Consider the following 12029-nt stretch of genomic DNA (forward strand, 5'->3'; position numbering starts at 1 on the left):
ATCCCCTTTGGAGACCACAGAGAAAGACTTACTTCCCCACCTCATCGCGACCGGAGGCCTGACATCCTTTGAAAACTCCAGAGGTACACGGAGAACAGTGCCTCCAAAGGAGACGATGCCTGACTCCTCGTGAAACTTGATAGGAGTCCCAGGATTCCTGTGGCACGTGGAAAGGGACCCTTGGTCTCCCGCCTCAGCTGGAGAGGCGTCCCAATTGCCCTGCCAACCCTCGAGGAGAATCCCGAGTTGTCCCTCGCAACTAGGCTTTAGTCCTGACGAGGCTGAACAAACACGTGGGTGGAAGGGCCATCCCCGTCGTAACTCGAGAATATACCCCAGGTTCCCGCCGCAACTCGAGAAAAACCATGAGACTTCCCCCTCGCCGCGAGATGAGGCCCGATTCCCCTGCACTGCGTGCAGAGCAATTCCGTGTTGCACATCACACATGAAAGGAGCCTTGATTTCCTTGATGGCACTCCAGAGAAACCCCAAAAACACTGTTTCAAGGCTAGAGGGATCCTGAGGTCACTGTAGCCACACGAAAGAGCTCCGTGGACCAAAAATCAACTCGAGATGAGAGGTTAGTTCCTGGCTTCGACTCCAGAGGAATACCACCTTACCACAAGCACCTCAAGAGGAGGCTTTTCTCAGCTCTAGGTATGTGAGAGGGACCCTGAGTTTGCGGCCTCAAGTGGAATATACACCGCGATGCCCTGACTCGATATAAGGCTGGATATCCCTGCAGTGACTTGAATGCAGGCTCGTCTTGCATCTGCCAAGACGAAAGGATGTCTGAATCCCCTGTGGAGACCGCAGAGAAATACATAGTTCCACACATCATCGCGACCGGAGGCCTCACATCCTTTGAAAACTCCAGAGGTACGCGGAGATCAGTGCCTCCAAAGGAGACGATGCCTGACTCCTCGTGAAACTTCTTATTATTCCCAGGATTCCTGTGGCACGTGGAAAGGGACACTTGGTCTCACGCCTCAGCTGGAGAGGCGTCCCAATTGGCCTGCCAAGCCTCGAGGAGAATCCCGAGTTGTCCCTCGCAACTAGGCAGGAGTCCTGACGTCGCTGAACAAACACGTGTGATTAAGGGATATCCCCGTCGTAACTCGAGAATATACCCCAGGTTTCCGCCGCTACTCGAGAAAAACCATTAGACTTCCTCCTCGCCGTGAGATGAGGCCCGATTCCCCTACACTGCGTGCAGAGCAATTCCATGTTGCACATCACACATGAAAGGAGCCTTGATTACCTTGATGGCACTCCAGAGAAACCGCAAGAACACTGTTTCAAGGCTAGAACGATCCTGAGGTCACTGTAGCAATATGAAAGAGCTCCGTGGACCAAAAATCAACTCGAGATGAGAGGTTAGTCCCTGGCTTCAACTTCAGAGGAATACCACCTTACCACAAGCACCTCAAGAGGAGGCTTCTCTCAGCTCTAGGTATGTGAGAGGGACCCTGAATTTGCGGCCTCAAGTGGAATGGACACCGCGATGCCCTGACTCGAAATAAGGCCGGATATCCCTGCAGTGACTTGAATGCAGGCTCGTGTTGCATCTCCCAAGATGAAAGGATGTCTGAATCCCCTGTGGAGACCACAGAGAAATACCTAGTTCCCCACCTCATCGCGACCGGAGGCCTCAAATACTTTCAAAACTCCAGAGGTACGCGGAGATCAGTGCCTCTAAAGGAGACGATGCCTGACTCCTCGTGAAACTTGATAGGAGTCCCCGGATTACTGTGGCACGTGGAAAGGGACCCTTGGTCTCCCGCCTCAGCTGGAGAGGCGTCCCAATTGCCCTGCCAAGCCTCGAGGAGAATCCCGAGTTGTCCCTCGCAACTAGGCAGGAGTCCTGACGTCGCTGAACAAACACGTGGGTGGAAGGGCCATCCCCGTCGTAACTCGAGAATATACCCCAGGTTCCCATCGCAACTCGAGAAAAACCATGAGACTTTCCCCTCGCCGTAAAATGAGGCCCGATACCCTGCACTGCGTGCAGAGCAATTCCGTGTTGCACATCACACATGAAAGGAGCCTTGATTTCCTTGATGACACTCCAGAGAAACCCCAAGAACACTGTTTCAAGGCTAGAGGGATCCTGAGGTCACTGTAGCCACACGAAAGAGCTCCGTGGACCAAAAATCAACTCGAGATGAGAGGTTAGTCCCTGGCTTCGACTCCAGAGGAATACCACCTTACCACAAGCACCTCAAGAGGAGGCTTCTCTCAGCTCTAGGTATGTGAGAGGGACCCTGAGTTTGCGGCCTCAAGTGGAATGGACACCGCAATGCCCTGACTCGAAATAAGGCCGGATATCCCTGCAGTGACTTGAATGCAGGCTCGTCTTGCATCTCCCAAGACGAAAGGATGTCTGAATCCCCTGTGGAGACCACAGAGAAAGACCTAGTTCCCCACCTCATCGCGACCGGAGGCCTCACATCCTTTGAAACTCCAGAGGTACGCGGAGATCAGTGCCTCCAAAGGAGACGATGCCTGACTCCTCGTGAAACTTGATAGGAGTCCCAGGATTCCTGTGGCACGTGGAAAGGGTCCCTAGGTCTCCCTTCTCAGCTGGAGAGGCGTTCCAATTGCCCTGCCAACCCTCGAGGAGAATCCCGAGTTATCCCTCGCAACTAGGCAGGAGTCCGGACGTCGCTGAACAAACACGTGGGTGGAAGGGCCATCCCCGTCGTAACTCGAGAATATACCCCAGGTTCCCGCCGCAACTCGAGAAAAACCATGAGACTTCCCCCTCGCCGCGAAATGAGGCCCGATTCCCCTGCACTGCGTGCAGAGCAATTCCGTGTTGCACATTACACATGAAAGGAGCCTTGATTTCGTTGATGGCACTCCAGAGAAAACCCAAGAACAATGTTTCAAGGCTAGAGGGATCCTGAGGTCACTGTAGCAAAACGAAAGAGCTCCGTGGACCAAGAATCAACTCGAGATGAGTGGTTAATCCCTGGCTTCGACTCCAGAGGAAAACCACCTTACCACAAGCACCGCAAGAGGAGGCTTCTCTCAGCTCTAGGTATGTGAGAGGGACCCTGGGTTTGCGGCCTCAAGTGGAATGGACACCGCGATGCCATGACTCAAAATAAGGCCGAAAATCCCTGCCGTGACTTGAATGCAGGCTCGTCTTGCATCTCCCAAGACGAAAGGATGTCTGAATCCCCTTTGGAGACCACAGAGAAAGACTTACTTCCCCACCTCATCGCGACCGGAGGCCTGACATCCTTTGAAAACTCCAGAGGTACACGGAGAACAGTGCCTCCAAAGGAGACGATGCCTGACTCCTCGTGAAACTTGATAGGAGTCCCAGGATTCCTGTGGCACGTGGAAAGGGACCCTTGGTCTCCCACCTCAGCTGGAGAGGCGTCCCAATTGCCCTGCCAACCCTCGAGGAGAATCCCGAGTTGTCCCTCGCAACTAGGCTTTAGTCCTGACGAGGCTGAACAAACACGTGGGTGGAAGGGCCATCCCCGTCGTAACTCGAGAATATACCCCAGGTTCCCGCCGCAACTCGAGAAAAACCATGAGACTTCCCCCTCGCCGCGAGATGAGGCCCGATTCCCCTGCACTGCGTGCAGAGCAATTCCGTGTTGCACATCACACATGAAAGGAGCCTTGATTTCCTTGATGGCACTCCAGAGAAACCCCAAAAACACTGTTTCAAGGCTAGAGGGATCCTGAGGTCACTGTAGCCACACGAAAGAGCTCCGTGGACCAAAAACCAACTCGAGATGAGAGGTTAGTTCCTGGCTTCGACTCCAGAGGAATACCACCTTACCACAAGCACCTCAAGAGGAGGCTTTTCTCAGCTCTAGGTATGTGAGAGGGACCCTGAGTTTGCGGCCTCAAGTGGAATATACACCGCGATGCCCTGACTCGATATAAGGCTGGATATCCCTGCAGTGACTTGAATGCAGGCTCGTCTTGCATCTGCCAAGACGAAAGGATGTCTGAATCCCCTGTGGAGACCGCAGAGAAATACCTAGTTCCACACATCATCGCGACCGGAGGCCTCACATCCTTTGAAAACTCCAGAGGTACGCGGAGATCAGTGCCTCCAAAGGAGACGATGCCTGACTCCTCGTGAAACTTCTTATTATTCCCAGGATTCCTGTGGCACGTGGAAAGGGACACTTGGTCTCACGCCTCAGCTGGAGAGGCGTCCCAATTGGCCTGCCAAGCCTCGAGGAGAATCCCGAGTTGTCCCTCGCAACTAGGCAGGAGTCCTGACGTCGCTGAACAAACACGTGTGATTAAGGGCCATCCCCGTCGTAACTCGAGAATATACCCCAGGTTTCCGCCGCTACTCGAGAAAAACCATTAGACTTCCTCCTCGCCGTGAGATGAGGCCCGATTCCCCTACACTGCGTGCAGAGCAATTCCATGTTGCACATCACACATGAAAGGAACCTTGATTACCTTGATGGCACTCCAGAGAAACCGCAAGAACACTGTTTCAAGGCTAGAACGATCCTGAGGTCACTGTAGCAACACGAAAGAGCTCCGTGGACCAAAAATCAACTCGAGATGAGAGGTTAGTCCCTGGTTTCGACTCCAGAGGAATACTACCTTACCACAATCACCTCAAGAGGAGGCTTCTCTCAGCTCTAGCTATGTGAGAGGGACCCTGAGTTTGCGGCCACAGGTGGAATGGACACCGCGATGCCCTGACTCGAAATAAGGCCGGATATCCCTGCAGTGACTTGAATGCAGGCTCGTCTTGCATCTCCCAAGACGAAAGGATGTCTGAATCCCCTGTGGAGACCACAGAGAAATACCTAGTTCCCCACCTCATCGCGACCGGAGGCCTCACATCCTTTGAAAACTCCAGAGGTACGCGGAGATCAGTGCCTCCATAGGAGACGATGCCGGACTCCTCGTGAAACTTGATAGGAGTCCCAGGATTCCTGTGGCACGTGTAAAGGGACCTTTGCTCTCCCGCCTCAGCTGGATAGGCATCCCAATTGCCCTGCCAGGCCTCGAGGAGAATCCCGAGTTGTCCCACGCAACTAGGCAGGAGTCCTGACGTCGCTGAACAAACACGTGGGTGGAAGGGCCATCCCCGTCGTAACTCGAGAATATACCCCTTGTTTCCGCCGCAACTCGAGAAAAACCATGAGACTTCCCCTTCGCCGCGAGATGAGGCCCGATTCCCCTGCACTGCGTGCAGAGCAATTCCGTGTTGCACATTACACATGAAAGGAGCCTTGATTTCCTTAATGGCACTCCAGAGAAACCCCAAGAACACTGTTTCAAGGCTAGAGGGATCCTGAGGTCACTGTAGCAACACGAAAGAGCTCCGTGGGCCAAAAATCAACTCGAGATGAGAGGTTAGTCCCTGGCTTCGACTCCAGAGGAATACCACCTTACCACAAGCACCTCAAGAGGAGGCTTCTCTCAGCTCTAGCTATGTGAGAGGGACCCTGAGTTGTGGCCTCAATTGAAATGAACACCGCGACGCCCTGACTCGAAATAAGGCCGGATATCCCTGCAGTGACTTGAATGCAGGCTCGTCTTGCATCTCCCAAGAGGAAAGGATGTCTGAATCCCCTGTGGAGACCACAGAGAAAGACCTAGTTCCCCACCTCATCGCGACCGGAGGCCTCACATCCTTTGAAAACTCCAGAGGTACTCGGAGATCAGTGCCTCCAAAGGAGACGATGCCTGACTCCTCGTGAATCTTGATAGGAGTCCCAGGATTCCTGTGGCACGTGGCAAGGGACCCTTGGTCTCCCGCTTCAGCTGGAGAGGCGTCCCAATTGCCCTGCCAAGCCTCGAGGAGAATCCCGAGTTGTCCCTCGCAACTAGGCAGGAGTCCTGACGTCGCTGAACAAAGACGTGTGTGGAAGGGCCATCCCCGTCGTAACTCGAGAATATACCCCAGATTCCCACCGCAACTCGAGAAAAACCATGAGACTTCCCCCTCGCCGTGAGATGAGGCCCGATTCCACTGCACTGCGTGCAGAGCAATTCCGTGTTGCACATCACACATGAAAGGAGCATTGATTTCCTTGATGGCACTCCAGAGAAAGCCGAAGAACACTGTTTCAAGGCTAGAGGTATCCTGAGGTTACTGTAGTAACACGAAAGAGCTTCGTGGACCAAAAATCAACTCGAGATGTGAGGTTAGTTCCTGGCTTCGACTCCAGAGGAATACCACCTTACCACAAGCACCTCAAGAGGAGGCTTCTCTCAGCTCTAGGTATGTGAGAGGGACCCTGAGTTTGCGGCCTCAAGTGGAATGGACACCGCGATGCCCTGACTCGAAATAAGGCCGGATATCCCTGCAGTGACTTGAATGCAGGCTTGTCTTGCATCTCCCAAGACGAAAGCATGTCTGAATCCCCTGTGGAGACCACAGAGAAAGACCTAGTTCCACACCTCATCGCGACCGGAGGCCTCACATCCTTTGAAACTTCCAGAGGTACGCAGAGATCAGTGCCTCCAAAGGAGACGATGTCTGACTCCTCATGAAACTTGATAGGAGTGCCAGGATTCCTGTGGCACGTGGAAAGGAACACTTGGTCTCCCGCCTCAGCTGGAGAGGCGTCCCAATGGCCCTGCCAAGCCTCGAGGAGAATCACGAGTTGTTCCTCGCAACTAGGCAGGAGTCCTGACGTCGCTGAACAAACACGTGTGTGGAAGGCACATCCCCGTCGTAACTCGAGAATATACCCCAGGTTTCCGCCGCAACTCGAGAAAAACCATGAGACTTCCCCCTCGCCGTGAGATGAGGGCCGATTCCACTGCACTGCGTGCAGAGCAATTCCGTGTTGCACATCACACATGAAAGGAGCATTGATTTCCTTAATGGCACTCCAGAGAAAGCCCAAGAAGACTGTTTCAAGGCTAGAGGTATCCTGAGGTCACTGTAGTAACACGAAAGAGCTCCGTGGACCAAAAATCAACTCGAGATGTGAGGTTAGTTCCTGGCTTCGACTCCAGAGGAATACCACCTTACCACAAGCACCTCAAGAGGAGGCTTCTCTCAGCTCTAGGTATGTGAGAGGGACCCTGAGTTTGCGGCCTCAAGTGGAATGGACACCGCGATGCCCTGACTCGAAATAAGGCCGGATATCCCTGCAGTGACTTGAATGCAGGCTCGTCTTGCATCTCCCAAGACGAAAGGATGTCTGAATCCCCTGTGGAGACCACAGAGAAAGACCCAGTTCCCCACCTCATCGCGACCGGAGGCCTTACATCCTTTGAGAACTCTAGAGGTACGCGGATATCAGTGCCTCCAAAGGAGACGATGCCTGACTCCTCGTGAAACTTCATAGGAGTCCCAGGATTCCTGTGGCACGTGGAAAGGGACCCTTGGTCTCCCGCCTCAGCTGGAGAGGCGTCCCATTTGCCCTGCCAAGCCTCGAGGAGAATCCTGAGTTGTCCCTCGCAACTAGGCAGAAGTCCGGTCGTCCCTGAACAAACACGGGTGTGGAAGGGCCATCCCCTTGGTAACTCGAGAATATACCCCTGGTTCCCGCCGCAACTCGAGAAAAACCATGAGACTTCCCCCTCGCCGCGAGATCAGACCCGATTCCAATGCACTGCGTCCAGAGCAATTCCATGTTGGACATCACACATGAAAGGAACCTTGATTTCCTTGATGGCACTCCAGACAAAGCCTAAGAACACTGTTTCAAGGCTAGAGGGATCCTGAGGTCACTGTAGCAACACGAAAGAGCTCCGTGGACCAAAAAGCAACTCGATATGAGAGGCTGGTCCCTGGCTTCGACTCCAGAGGAATACCACCTTACCACAAGCACCTCAAGAGGAGGCTTCTCTCAGCTCTAGGTATGTGAGAGGGACCCTGAGTTTGCGGCCTCAAGTGGAATGGACACCGCGATGCCCTGACTCGAAATAAGGCCGGATATCCCTGCAGTGACTTGAATGTAGGCTCGTCTTGCATCTCCCAAGACAAAAAGATGTCTGAATCCCCTGTGGAGACCACAGATAAAGACCTAGTTCCCCACCTCATCGCTACCGGAGGCCTCACATACTTTGAAAACTCCAGAGGTATGCGGAGATCAGTGCCTCCAAAGGAGACGATGCCTGACTCCTCGTGAAACTTGATAGGAGTCCCAGGATTCCTGTGGCACGTGGAAAGGGACCCTTGGTCTCCCGCCTCAGCTGGAGAGGCATCCCAGTTGCCCTGCCCACCCTCGAGGAAAATCTCGAGTTGTCCCTTGTAACTAGGCAGGAGTCCTGACGTCGCTGAATAAACAGGTGTGTGAAAGGGCCATCCCTGTCGTAACTCGAGAATATACCCCAGGTTCCCGCCGCAACTCGAGAAAAACCATGAGACTTCCCCCTCCCCGCGAGACGAGGCCCGATTCCCCTGCACTGCATGCAGAGCAATTCCGTCTTGCACATCACACATCAAAGGAGCCTTGATTTCCTTGATGTCACTCCAGAGAAACCCCAAGAACACTGTTTCAAGGCTAGAGGGATCCTGAGGTCACTGAAGCAAAATGAAAGTGCTCCGTGGAACAAGAATCAACTCGAGATGAGAGGTTAGTCCCTGGCTTTGGCTCCAGAGGAATACCACCTTACCACAAGCACCTCAAGAGGAGGCTTCTCTCAGCTCTAGGTATGTGAGAGGGACCCTGAGTTTGTGGCCTCAAGTGAAATGGACACCGCGATGCCCGGACGCGAAATAAGGCCGGATATCCCTGCAGTGACTTGAATGCAGGCTGGTCTTGCATTTCCCAAGACTAAAGGATGTCTGAATCCCCTGTGGAGACTAAGGAAAAAGACATAGTTACCCACCTCATCGCGACCGGAGGCCTCAGATCCTTTGAAAATTCCATAGGTACGCGGAGATCAGTTCCTCCAAAGGAGACGATGCCTGACTCCTCGTGAAACTTGATAGGAGTCCCAGGATTCCTGTGGCACGTGGAAAGGGACACTTGGTCTACCGCCTCAGCTGGAGAGGCGTCCTAATTGCCCTGCCAAGCCTCGAGGAAAATCCCGAGTTGTCCCTCGCAACTAGGCAGAAGTCCTGACATGGCTGAAGAAACACGTGGGTGGAAGGGCCATCCCCGTCGTAACTCGAGAATATACCCCAGTTTCCCGCCACAACTCGAGAGAAACCATGAGACATCCCCCTCGCCGCGAGATGAGGCCCGATTACCCTGCACTGCGTGCAGAGCAATTCCGTGTTGCACATCACACATGAAAGGAGCCTTGATTTCCTTGATGGCACTCCAGATAAACCCCAAGAACCCTGTTTCAAGGCTAGAGGGAACCTGAGGTCACTGTAGCAACACGAAAGATCTCCGTGCACAAAAAATCAACTCGAGATGAGAGGTTAGTCCCTGGCTTCGACTCCAGAGGAATTCCACCTTACCACAAGCACCTCAAGAGGAGGCTTCTCTCAGCTCTAGGTATGTGAGAGGGACCCTGAGTTTGCGGCCTCAAGTGAAATGGACACCGCGATGCCCTGACTCGAAGTAAGGCCGGATATCCCTACAGTGACTAGAATGCAGGTTCGTCTTGCTTCTCCCAAGACGAAAGGATGTTTGAATCCCCTGTGGAGACCACAGAGAAAGACCTAATTCCCCACCTCATCGCGACCTGAGGCCTCAAATCCTTTGAAAACTCCAGAGGTACGCGAAGATCAGTGCCTCCAAAAGGGACGATGCCTGACTCCTCGTGAAACTTGATAGGAGTCCCAGGATTCCTGTGGCACGTGGAAAGGGACCCTTGGTCTCACGCCTCAGCTGGACAGGCGTCCCAATTGCCCTGCCAAGCCTCGAGGAGAATCCCGAGTGGTCCCTCGCAGCTAGGCAGGAGTCCTGACGTCGCTGAACAAACACGTGTGTGGAAGGGCCATCGCCGTCGTAACTCGAGAATATACCCCAGGTTCCCACCGCAACTCGAGAAAAACCATGAGACTTCCCCCTCGCCGCGAGATGAGGCCCGATTCCCCTGTCCTGCGTGCAGAGCAATTCCGTGTTGCACTTCACACATGAAAGGAGTCTTGATTTCCTTGATGGCACTCCAGAGAAACCCCAAGAACACTGTTTCAAGGCTAGAGGGATCCTGAGGTCACTGTAGCCACACGAAAGAGCTCCGTGGACCAAAAATCAACTGGAAATGAGAGGTTAGTCCCTGGCTTCAACTCCAGAGGAATACCACCTTACCACAAGCACCTCAAGAGGAGGCTTCTCTCAGCTCTACGTATGTGAGAAGGACCCTGAGTTTGCGGCCTCAAGTCGAATGGACACCGCGATGCCCTGACTCGAAATAAGGCCGGATATCCCTGCAGTGACTTGAATGCAGGCTCGTCTTGCATCTCCCAAGACGAAAGGATGTCTGAATCCCCTGTGGAGACCACAGAGAAAGACCTAGTTCCCCACCTCATCGCGACCGGAGGCCTCACATCCTTTGAAAACTCCAGAGGTACGCGGAGATCAGTGCCTCCAATGGAGAAGATTCCTGACTCCTCGTGAAGCTTGATAGGTGTCCCAGGATTCCTGTGGCACGTGGAAAGGGACCCTTGGTCTCCCGTCTCAGCTGGAGAGGCGTTCCAATTGCCCTGCCAAGCCTCGAGGAGAATCCCGAGTTTTCCCTCGCAACTAGGAAGGAGTCCTGACGTCGCTGAACAAACACGTGGTTGGAAGGGCCATCCCCGTTGTAACTCGAGAATATACCCCAGGTTCTCGCCGCAACTCGAGAAAAACCATGAGACTTCCCCCTCGCCGTGAGATGAGGCCCGATTCCCCTGCACTGCATGCAGAGCAATTCCGTGTTGCACATCAAACATGAAAGAAGCCTTGATTTCCTTGATGGCACTCCAGAGAAACCCCAAGAACACTGTTTCAAGGCTAGAGGGATCCTGAGGTCACTGTAGCAACACGAAAGACCTCCGTGGACCAAAAATCAACTCGAGATGAGAGGTTAGTCCCTGGCTTCGACTCCAGAGGCATACCACCTTACCACAAGCACCTCAAGAGGAGGCTTCTCTCAGCTCTAGGTATGTGAGAGGGACCCTGAGTTTGCAGCCTCAAGTGGAATGGACACTGCGATGCCCTGACGCGAAATAAGGCCGGATATCCCTGCAGTGACTTGAATGCAGGCTCGTCTTGCATCTCCGATGACGAAAGGATGTCTGAATCCCCTGTGGAGACCACAGAGAAAGACCTAGTTCCCCACCTCATCGCGTCCGGAGGCCTCACTTCCTTTGAAAACTCCAGAGGTACGCTGAGATCAGTGCCTCCAAAGGAGCCGATGCCTGACTCCTCGTGAAACTTGATAGGAGTCCCAGGATTCCTGTGGCACGTGGAAAGGGACCCTTGGTCTCCCGCCTCAGCTGGACAGGTGTCCCAATTGCCCTGCCAAGCCTGGAGGAGAATCCTGAGTTGTCCCTCGCAACTAGGCAGGAGTCCTGACGTGACTGAACAAACACGTGGGTGGAAGGGCCATCCCCGTCGTAACTCGAGAATATACCCCAGGTTCCCGCCGCAACTCGAGAAAAACCATGAGACGTCCCCCTCGCCGCGAGATGAGGCCCGATTCCCCTGCAGTGCGTGCAGAGCAATTCAGTGCTGCACATCACACATGAAAGGAGCCTTGATTTCCTTGATGGCACTCCAGAGAAACCCCAAGAACACTGTTTCAAGGCTAGAGGGATCCTGAGGTCACTGTAGCAACAAGAAAGAGCTCCGTGGACCAAAAATCAACTCGAGATGAGAGGTTAGTCCCTGGCTTCGACTCCAGAGGAAACCACTTTACCACAAGCACCTCAAGAGGAGGCTTCTCTCAGCTCTAGGTATGTGAGAGGGACCCTGAGTTTGCGGCCTCAAGTGGAATGGACACTGCGATGTCCTGACGTGAAATAAGGCCTTATATCCGTGCAGTGACTTGAATGCATTCTCGTCTTGCATCTCCGAAGACGAAAGGATGTCTGAATCTCATGTGGAGACCACAGAGAAAGACCTAGTTCCCCACTTCATGGCGACCGGAGGCCTCACATCCTTTGAAAACTCCAGAGGTACGCGGAG

The sequence above is a fragment of the Cervus elaphus genome, chromosome 19 (genome assembly GCF_910594005.1).
Source record: "Cervus elaphus chromosome 19, mCerEla1.1, whole genome shotgun sequence".
Lineage (NCBI taxonomy): Eukaryota > Metazoa > Chordata > Mammalia > Artiodactyla > Cervidae > Cervus > Cervus elaphus.